Below are 11,146 nucleotides of genomic sequence, written 5' to 3' on the forward strand. Positions count from 1 at the left end.
CATTTCTGATTTTGTCAATTTGGATTCTCTCTCTCTCTCTCTCTCTGTCTCTGGTTAATTTTGATAAGGGCTTATCTAACTTGTTGATTTTCTCAAAGAACCAACTCTTTGTTCCATTGATTCTTTGTATTGTTCTTTTTGTTTCTATTTATTGGTTTCAGCCCTCAATTTGATTATTTCCTGGCCTCTGTTTCTCCTGGATGAGTTTGCTTCTTCTTTTTCTAGAGATTTCAGTGGTGCTGTTAAATCACTCGTCTGAGATTTCTCCAACTTCTTTATGTGGGCATTTAGAGCTATGAATTTTCCCCTTAGCACTGCTTTCATGGTGTCCCATAAGTTTGGGTATGTGGTATATTCATTTTCATTGAATTCTAGGAAATCTTTATTTTTTTTATTTCTTCCTTTACTCATTGGTGAATCAATTTGGTAATATTTAGTTTCCACGAGATTGTAGGCTTCCTGTAATTTTTGTTGTTGATGAAATCTAACTTTAAGCCATGGTGGCCTGATAAGATACAGGAGGTTTTTTCAGGGGTTTTTTTTTTTTTGGTATTTGTTGACATTTGCTTTGTGACCATGCATGTGGTCGATTTTGGAGAATTTTCCATGAGGTTCTGAATGGAAGGTATATTCTCTTGTGTTAGGGTGGAATATTCTGTAGATATCTATTAAGTCCATTTGAGTCATAATGTCTGTTAGTTCCCTTATTTCTCTGTTAAGTTTCTGTCTGGCAGACCTGTCCATTGGTGAGAGTGGGGTATTGAAGTCTCCCACTACTAGTGTATAGGGTTTGATGTGCTATTTAAGCTTTAGTAATGTTTCTTCTACAAATGTAGGTGCCCTTTTATTTGGGGCATAAATATTCAGAATTGAGACTTCATCTTGGTGGATTTTCACTGCGATAAATATGTAATGTCCTTCCCAATCTGTTTTGATTGATTTTAGTTTGAAATCTATTTTATTAGATAATAGGATAGCTACACCAGCTTGCTTCTTAAATCCATTCGATTGGAAAGTCTATTCCCAGCCTTTTATTCTGAGGTAGTGTTTTTCTTTGAAGTTGAGGTGTGTTTCTTGTATGCAGCAGAAGGATGAAACTTTTTTTGTATCCATTCTGTTAGCCTGTGTCTTTTTATAAGTGAATTGAGACCATTGATATTGATGAATATTAATGACAAGTTATTGTTAATTCCTATTATTTTTTGACGATAGTGTTGTATGTTTCCCTTCTTTGTTATTTGTTGGTGTGGGACTATCTATTGACTGTGTTTTCATGTGTGTATCTAACTTTCTTAGGTTGGATTTTTCCTTCAAGTGCTTTCTGTAGGGCTGGATTCATGGAGAGATATTGTTTAAATCTGGCTTTATCATGGAATACTTTGTTTACTCTTTCTATGTTAATAGAGGGTTTTGGTAGGTATAATACTCTGGGTTGGCATCAATGGTCTCTTAGTACCTGCATAACGTCTTTCCAGGACTTTCTGGCTTTTAGAGTCTTCATTGAGAAGACAGGTTTTATTCTTATGGATCTGCCTTTATATGTTGCTTGGGCTTTTTCCTTTGCAGCTCTTAATATTTTTTCTTTCATCTGTATGTTTAGTGGTTTGATTATTATGTAGCGAGGAGACTTTTTTGGATCCAGTCTATTTGGTGTTCTGTAACCTTCTTGTATTTTTATAGGCATTTCCTTCCTTAGGTTGGAGAAGTTTTCTTCTATGATTTTGTTGAATATATTTTCTGTGCGTTTGAGTTGTTATTCCTATCCTTCTTCTATCCCTATTATTCTTAGGCTTGGTCCTTTCATGGTGTCCCTAATTTCCTGGACACTTTGGGTCATGACTTTGTTGGCTTTAGTGTTTTCTTTGACTGATGAATCTATTTCCTCTACTGTATCTTCAACACCAGAGATCCACTCTTTAATCTCTTGTATTCTGTTGGTTATGCTTGCATCTGTAGTTCCTGTTCATTTACTCAGATTTTCCACTTCCAGCATTCCCTCAGTTTGTGTCTTCTTTATTGACTCCATTTCAGTTTTGAAATCTTGAACTGTTTCCCCCACTTGTTTAATTGCTTTCTCTTGGCTTTCAAGGGATTTACTGATTGCTTTCCATTTTTGTTTGACTTTTCCTGGATTTCTTTAAGGGAATTTTTCATTTCCTCTTTTAAGATCTCTAATATATTCTCAAAATCACTTTTATGGAAGATATCTGTATTGGGTAGCCATTCCAGCTTTGATCTGGAAGTTCCAACCCCCATTGAGGCTGAGGTAACTGTCATGCCTACAAGGCGGGGCCGAGAGAGGACCCTAAAGACCTGAGATCCAGATGTGCCGGCCTTCTTGGTTCCTGGATCGTGGACACTGGAGGTAGACCGAGCAGAGTTCTCCAAAGAACACCGCCAGACTGTGCTACACCTTTCCCAGACCCTGTTACCTATCCCTTCACTTGTGAGTTACCCCACAAAATAAACCTCCCTTTTTAACTACATGGAGTTGCCTAAATAATTTCACCAATAGATATCTTCTGTTCCTTCTGTGTTGGTATGTTCAGGTCTTGCTGTTGTAGGTTCTGATGGAGCCATATTGTTTTTATGTTGTTGACTGTATTTTGGCACTGGTGTCTACCCATCTCTTTCTCCACTCAGTGCAAGCAGTGTCTGTGTCTGAGACAGCCTCTCTTGGTCTGATTGATACTCTTGATCCAGTGGGAGCTCTTGGTCTAGTCGATGCTGATGGACTCTTTGTCTCAGGGAGCAGCTCTTAGTCCAAATGGCACTAGTGGACTCTCTTAGTCCAGTTGGGTGCTGGCAGGCTCTGTCTCAGGGAACAGTTGCAGTCTCTCACTATCTGACTTTCATGCTGTTGTGGTTTGGATAAGGTACACCATATAGGGCTCTGCCATTTTAATACTAGCTTTCGAGGTGGTTGCGGTTTGTAAAGGATAAAGATGTGTGTCCTTTTCGGTGCAGGTTTATTACTGGGGCCAAGGTTAAAGTTTAAAGTTTCTTTAAACTTTAAATGACTCTCACCATCCTGAGTTCACTTTCTTCCCACTTATGGAGTATCAAGATGTGAACTCTCAGCTTTCACTGCCATCCTTCCTCTATTCTCCCATCATGGTCTCAAACACTCTGAATTCAGGGTTTTGTACCCTTGTTGTGGTTATTCCACAGGTCTAACTATATGACGAGGAGGGAGAAATACTGCTATTAACCAAAGATGAGAGCTGTTCCTTCCTGTACTGGTAGAAATAGGACTTGTCATCTCCCTTTGATCTTCCAGGGCAGTAACAACTACCATTACCCAGACATATCCTCTGGCTGGAGACTTCAGACACAGACTTGATCAGACAGTGACATCTACAACTGAGAGCCTCCAGTCACTCCAAAGACAGATGAACCATCCTGCAGGGTTTGTGCTCCATAATAGAAGAACACTAGACATAATAACCACTGAATATGGGAAGACTTGCTTGGTATTTGGAGAAGAATGTTACTTCTATGTAAACAAATCGAATGTTGTTAAAATTAATGATAATACCTCAAAATATTCCACAAAGACCTGCTCTAAAAATTCCGGCCATATACCAAATTAGCTGGATCCATAACCTCTCATTATCTTGGCTCCCACCCTCTGTCAGTCCTCTGATTATGGTGTTTTATTTGGATGCTTGCCCCCTGCCTTATTTATTGACTTTGGTACCATTGCTAAAATCACCACAATAAGGTCATGGTTCACTACCGGACCCTGAACTCTTCTGACACAGGCGACAGATTCTTCAAGGTTTACAGTAATGCCTCTTCATTAATAACCAAAAACAGGAAGATGTTGGAAGCCATGGCTGACAGGTCAAGGTCACAGCCTGCCATAAGCCTAGCAGCTTTTTCTGTAAGTTGGGCAAAATGGAACCACCTCCCTCTAGCAGAATTTCCTTAACTTTCTACCTAACCTTATCTGGAGAATGTCCTGAGGCCTGGAAAACTGACCTTACCCAAAAGCTGTCTCTGAAACCAAATGCCTGATTCTTCTTTAACTTAGGCCTTGCACAGATCCCCACTAAGAAGACTTGTCTGCTATAGGACCCTATTGTACATACTAAGCCTTGTGATAGGGGTGTGCCAACTAATGCGAATTAGGGTTTGTCCCTTAGCTCCCCAATCCTATACGCTCCTTATATTCTGGAATAAAATTGAATTTATTCACTGAAATCTCTCTCCCAAAGGGCTATCTGCATTCCTGCTCATGGGTCACCAAAGATTTCTGTTGCCCCATCTGCCTCTTTTCCCTCTCACTTTGGTGGCTAACAGGCCCAGAGGGAGAGGACCCACACACAAGTCATTGTCTTTTTCTTTGTATCTTTGGTCTAGTTAGATGTTTCATTATTCCTGGAATATTGACCAGGGATAATTATTGTACAAAAAAATTGAGTCACAGAGAAGTTAATTAAAGAAAAACTCATTGTATCCAACAGAGTAGAATGTCTGGATTGACTGGACATTCAACATTCACACGGCATGGGCCAATCACCTGGCCAGGAGATTATACCCCAAGAGGAAGGACCACCCCTAAAAGATGGGTGTGCCTTAAGCCTTGCTGAAGAAGAGATTTGTAAAAAAAATTCACTTTAATGAAATATTGTACTTTTCCTTCCTTTATTCCCACATCCTAGCAAGGCTCTTACAGAGCACAGCCATGCTGCTCTGAATTACCCTTCCTTCTTTCTCTGCTCTAAGCATGATTGCCATAATGGTTTTTATTCTTTAGTATTTCTTCAAGCCCCTCTCTCCATCATGGGGCTGACTGCCACTGTGTGACTCATCTCTGTTCTGACTTACCTCAAGTTCATGGCTCTTTCCCAACACTTGTTGATTCACAGATGGAAAAATACCAGACTCCTAATTAAATTTTGATGGTCTTCCAGAAGGACTTCATGTCAGCATTTTTTGAAAGTGTGAAACTGTACTGTACAATAAGCCCCACTGGAAATACATTCAACAAATCCCTTGATCTACACTGGAGTGCACCTCCCCACACCCGAGGACAACACAAATTGAAAACTTAGATGCTCCCAAAGGAAACATGGGAAACTTTTTCTAACTTCTGACAGCTATTCCTTAACGTCCAACAAAGTAAAAAACATTATCATTAACAAGGTAAAAATTGTGATTTGCCCTGAGGACCAATGTATTTTTCCTTCATTGAAGGTAGTCTCCATGCAAACACTGTCACTGACATGACAGATGACAAAGTAATGCACTCTCTGAGGGATGTTAGTCTAGTAAACAGTCCTTTTTATGAGCACTTGTACCCTGTGTTCATTCAGTCATCTGCACAATGTTCCTTGGAAAATGCTGGAGAGGTAAGCATTTCCTTGAAACTGTCTCAGGGAAGAGAAGATCTTAAAATGGAGACTAAATAGGAGCTTGTTTCTTCAGTAAGTGTGAGCATCTGTATCCTTGCTGTGGCTGAACAGGTGGGGTTATTGCAACTGTAGATGTCTGCATAACATTCTCTTCTCCCTATTGCAACTCTTCTGAAGTCAACATTAATGGTTAGGATAGTTGCATTTTCTCTCTTCTTTACCTAATGATGTCAATGATTTCTTCATCCCAAGGAAATGTCTGTTTCACAGCTTAACACTTAGTAGAAAATGACGTTGAACTTGACATCTAGTTCAAGTTTTGATGGCTGATTTTTAGCTGACGGATGGAGACTGATTGTTCCTCTGGAAAACAATATATGAAGTCAACTGCAGATTAAATAAGAGCCTTCAAAGCCATGATTTAAAGACACGAGTTTCAAAAGAATTTGTCTTTGCAAAAGGTTTAACTGTGATGATGTATCAATCATTTTGAGTGTGGCTGAGGGAAGCTGATGATGACTCAGCTGCATCTCCAGTTTCTGCTTCCTCATTAAAATAGGGAAGATACACAAAATTATGAATAAATGAATACTTTTGTCCCTGGGGATTTTTCCGTGTGTGTGTGTGTGTGTGTGTGTGTGTGTGTGTGTGTGTGTGTGTGTTTGTGTAAATTGAGTTCTCTATATATTTTCAAAATCAGCCCTCTGTGAAATGTGGGGTTGTAGATCTTTCCCATTCTGAAGGCTGCTGTTTTGTCCTATTGACAGTGTCCTTTGCCTTACAGAAGCTTTTCAGTTTCATGGGGTCCCATTTATTAGTTGTTGATCTTAGTGTCGTGTCTTCACTATTAGTGTTATATTCTGGAAGTGGTCTCTTTTGTCAATCCATTCAAGGTTATTCTCCACTTTTTCTTCTATCAGATTCAGTGTGGCTGGATTTATGTTGAGTTCTTTGATCCACTTGGACTTGAGTTTTGTACATGGTGATAGATATGGATCTATTTGCAATCTTCTACATGCCTATATCCAATTGGACCAGCATTATTTTTGAAGATGTTTATTTTTTCCACTGTATAATTTGGCTCTTAGTCAAATGTAAGGTATCTACATGTGTACATACTTCTGTATGGATCTATGGTTCCATATCTTTTTGTTTTTATCCAGTAAATATGATTTTTATTACTATTGTTCTGCAGTATATCTTCAGCTCTGGAATCTTTATACCTCTTGAAGTTCTTTCATTAAACAGGATTCTTTTAGCTATCTTGGGTTTCTGTTTTTTCCATATGTAGTTGAGTATTTGTGTTTGAATATTAATGGAGATTGCATTGAATCTGTAGATTGCTTTTGGGAAGATGGCCCATTTTACAAGTTAATCCTACCAATCCATGGGCATGTAAGATCTTTCTATCTTCTGATATCTTCTCCAATTTCTTTCTTCAAACACTTGAAGTTCTTGTCCTATAGGTCTTTCACTTGCTTGGTTGGTGTTATACCAAGATATTTTATATTATTTGAGGCTATTGTGAAGGGTGTTGTTTCCTTGATTTCTTTCACAATCCATTCGTCATTTGTATGTAGGAGGGCTACTGATTTTTGAGTTAGTCTTGTATCCAATCACCTTATATAAGGTGTTTATTCTCTGAAGGAGTTTCCTCATAGAAATTTTGTGGTTATTTATGTATATAAGGATATGTGTATATAAACTGAGGTTCATATTTGTGATAAGAGAACTGGTTACTTTATTGAAATATTTTGTATTCTATCACTTTGATGATCTGCATAAAATTTTCTCAAAAGCTGATTTTTGTTACTTAATTCACCTGCATGATTTTATGAATTATAAATTTGTATTCTTGTAGCTAGAGTTTTTCTGCTTTGCCCACAGTTAGGACAAATCTATGTCACCCGCCAGTCCCACAGCCGCTCAGACCCAACCAAGTAAACACAGAGACTTATATTGCATACAAACTGTATGGCCGTGGCAGGCTTCTTGCTAACTATTCTTATAGCTTAAATTAATCCATTTCCATACATCTATACCCTGCCACGTGGCTGGTGGCTTACCGGCATCTTCACATGCTGCTGGTCATGGCGGCGGCTGCAGTGACTCTCTGCCCAGCCTTCCACTTCCCAGAATTTTCCTCTCTCCTTGTCCCACCTACTTCCTGCCTGGCCACTTGCCAATCAGTGTTTTATTTATTGACCAATCAGAGCAATTTGACATACAGACCGTCCCACACACTTCCCCTTTCTTTTTTTTAAAAGGAAGGTTTTAACTTTTACACATCTCCAAAGTCAGCTTGGTATATTTGGGAATTTGGGCGTAGCTTCTCTTACTACTTCCTGCTGGAGGGGGTCGCTGTATCTTATGGGGACACAAAGAAAATTTTAGGATCATGGAGTAGTCTGTGAGGCTGTATCATCTGAGCCAGTTGCCTTGAAACGATTCTGGATGTTGGATCATCTGGGCCATGGTGTCATCGGAGACCTTTCAGGTGGTCTTGGCTGGTCAAACCTGATGTATCTTAATCTGGAACAAATCCATAGCCTCTGGCTTTCTGTAGAAACAAAAGCATAGCCTCTTTTCCAAAGCAACATATCCTTATAGCCAAATTTTGAAGTCAAGGTACCTTTAAAATATACATTTTGGCATAACTCAACAGCTTTTGCAATCAAATGTTTTTATTCAGTTATGAATATCAAAGAGAACATAATCCAGATTCTCTGTGTGGTAGCCATCTTTATGTGGCTTATGTTTTATATTACCTTGAGCCTATTGCTTTAAACTGCAGCCTTCTTAGCACTGTGGCTGCTGGCTCCGCCCACTTCAGCTTCCCAACATGGCGGTGGTACGTTTTCCGCCAGCTCTGGGAGCCATCAACTCTCAGAAATAGTGGGTCTATGCTTCTTATCAAAGCAGTGTGTAACCCAGAAACCTTTTTGTTTTGTACTAGCAAAGGCTAAATCCACCATGCTGCTTAATGTGCCACTTGCAGAGGCCTCATTCCCGCCATACTGCAGGTCAAGCACACACGCCAGGAACCCGCCAGTAACTCAAACCGGCAGCTGCTGCTCATTTGAGAGAGACAATTAGGAAGCTGTTTTTAGCTCCGTTTTAGAATCTTTTCTCAGGTTTTAGGTGGAAACTCTTGCCCCACGTTGGGCGCCATTTGTAGCTAGAGTTTTCCTGCTTTGCCCACAGTTAGGACAAATCTCTGTCACCCGCCAGTCCCACAGCCGCTCAGACCCAACCAAGTAAACACAGAGACTTATATTGCATACAAACTGTATGGCCGTGGCAGGCTTCTTGCTAACTGTTCTTATAGCTTAAATTAATCCATTTCCATACATCTATACCCTGCCACGTGGCTGGTGGCTTACCGGCGTCTTCACATGCTGCTGGTCATGGCGGCGGCTGCAGTGACTCTCTGCCCAGCCTTCCACTTCCCAGAATTCTCCTCTCTCCTTGTCCCACCTACTTCCTGCCTGGCCACTTGCCAACCAGTGTTTTATTTATTGACCAATCAGAGCAATTTGACATACAGACCGTCCCACAGCATATTCTTATCCTTTTTAAGATATAGTAATTTTATTTTATGTATATAGAGTTTTAACTGCCTGTATATCTGGCACCACATTTGTGCAGTGCCACAAAAGCCAGGAGAGGGCATTCAACTTGGGGAACAGATATTACAGATGGATGTAAACCACCATGTGTGTGCTGAATTTGAACATGAGTCTACTGAACAGCCATCTCTCCAACCTCCAATTTGTGTTTCTTACACTTTTTATCATTGAGGGAAGATGTTGAATTTGAAAGATAAAAAAATGTGTTCCACTGTTCAGTGTTCATGTGTTTTTATGTCATAATGTGTTACAATGGGTGTGATGTTGAGCAAGAAAGATACAGCTGTATCACTAATACACTTGTTTCATGAGGGAAAGTACATGAAGTACAAAGTAATAGTCTGAGTTGTCTATGCAGTGTTCTCCAGGACAAGCTCCTGTACTGTGATACAGTAGTGTCTCCCTTCATAGAAGAAGTAAAGACTCAAATCATTCATTATGCTCAAACATTGAGAAATGTCTTGAAGAGAGCAGTGTTCCTCCTGGTCATCACTACAGTCTGCACAAAATTCATGTCCATGTCCTCTCAGAGTAAAGCTCTAAAAACCACTGAGGAACTGGCTCTCCAGGTGCTCCTGCTTTCCCAGGTTGGAATTGGGACTCTGGCCAACATTCTTCTGTTTTTCCACAATTTCTCTCCCAAATTTACTGGTTCTCAAATGAGGCCCACACAGGTCATTGTCACCAACTTGGCTGTGGCCAATGCCTTCCTTCTCCTCATCACTGCATTTCCAAACAAGATGATGGTTTTTGCTCCAAGGAGTCCTCCAACTAACCTGAAATGCAAAATTGAGTTCTTCATTCGCCTGGTGGCTCGAAGCACAAGCATGTGCTCCACCTGTGTCCTGAGCATCCATCAGTTTGTCACTCTTGTTCTTGGTCATTGGGGTAGGCTGATGCCTCGAGGAAGAGCTCCTAATGTTCAGAGTTATTCTTGTTACAGTTGTTGGTTGTTCAGTATCTTAAGTAATGTCTATATTCCAATGAAAGTCATCGGTCCACAGAGCACAGGCAATGACACTAACAAAAACAGCAAGTGGGTCTGCTCCACATCTGGATTCACTGTAGGCATGGCCATCTTGCATTTGCCCATGATGCCACATTCATCAGCATCATGATCTGGACCAGTTTCTCCATGGTGCTTCTCCTCCATAGGCATCGCCAGCGAACACAGCACATCCTCACTGCCAATCAGAACCACAGAGGCCATGCTGAGACCAGAGCAGCCCAAACTGTCCTCATGCTGGTGGTCACATTTGTTGCCCTGTACCTCCTAAATTTTATTTGTGTAATCTTTCACACTTTTTTAATAGACTATCGTCTCTGGTTGAGGCATGTAAATGAAGTTTTGATTGCAGGCTTCCCCACTATTTCTCCCTTCCTGTTGATCTTTAGGGATCCTAAGGATCCCTGTTCTGTGCTCTTCAACTGCTGAAAACCACAGTCAACATGACAAACAGAAGACAGCTTTACTAGCAGCCGTACACACTCTATTAAGTAAAAGTTGTTTGAAAATCCTTCCTCATAAACCAGACATGTTCACTCACTGAACTTATCCCAGCACTGGGGAGACTGAGTCAGGAGGATTGCAATGTAACCAATGGCATGTCAGCCTGCAGAGTGAGATCCAGGCCAACTGGTGATAAGGAGACCCAGTCTCACATCTCCCTTTGTCCATCCTAAGAAAGAAGATCATAGCCGGGCGGTGGTGGCTCACATCTTTTCCCAGCACTCAGGAGGCAGAGGCAGGCGGATCTCTGTGAGTTCGAGGCCAGCCTGGGCTACAGAGTGAGGTCCAGGAAAAGGCGCAAAGCTACACAGAGAAACCCTGTCTCGAAAAACCAAAAAGAGAAGAAGAAGAAGAAGAAGAAGAAGAAGAAGAAGAAGAAGAAGAAGAAGAAGAAAGATCATAAATAAATGGGAGAAAGTAAAATGAAAAGAATATCCATCATCATATAAATATTCAAACAGCCTTTGGAAATCAATATGTTCATATATTGTGTTAGATCACGTGTTACCCATACTGCACCCTATATATCCATAACTTTTTTCTTTTTAAAATATTTCGTCATTATATGCACAGTGTTCCACCTGCATGCATGCCTGTACACCAGAAGAGGGCACCAGACCTCATTACAGATGGTTGTGAGCCACCAT

At 40.5% G+C, this 11,146-nt stretch overlaps 1 pseudogene; it reads left to right on the forward strand.

Moving 5' to 3' along the window:
* Nucleotides 1–9,501: 9,501 nt before the first annotated feature.
* On the forward strand, nucleotides 9,502–10,424 carry LOC143271934 (vomeronasal type-1 receptor 4-like; annotated as a pseudogene).
* The last annotated feature ends 722 nt before the right edge of the window (nucleotides 10,425–11,146 follow it).

The sequence above is a fragment of the Peromyscus maniculatus genome, chromosome 1, assembly GCF_049852395.1.
Source record: "Peromyscus maniculatus bairdii isolate BWxNUB_F1_BW_parent chromosome 1, HU_Pman_BW_mat_3.1, whole genome shotgun sequence".
NCBI classification, from domain to species: Eukaryota; Metazoa; Chordata; class Mammalia; order Rodentia; family Cricetidae; genus Peromyscus; species Peromyscus maniculatus.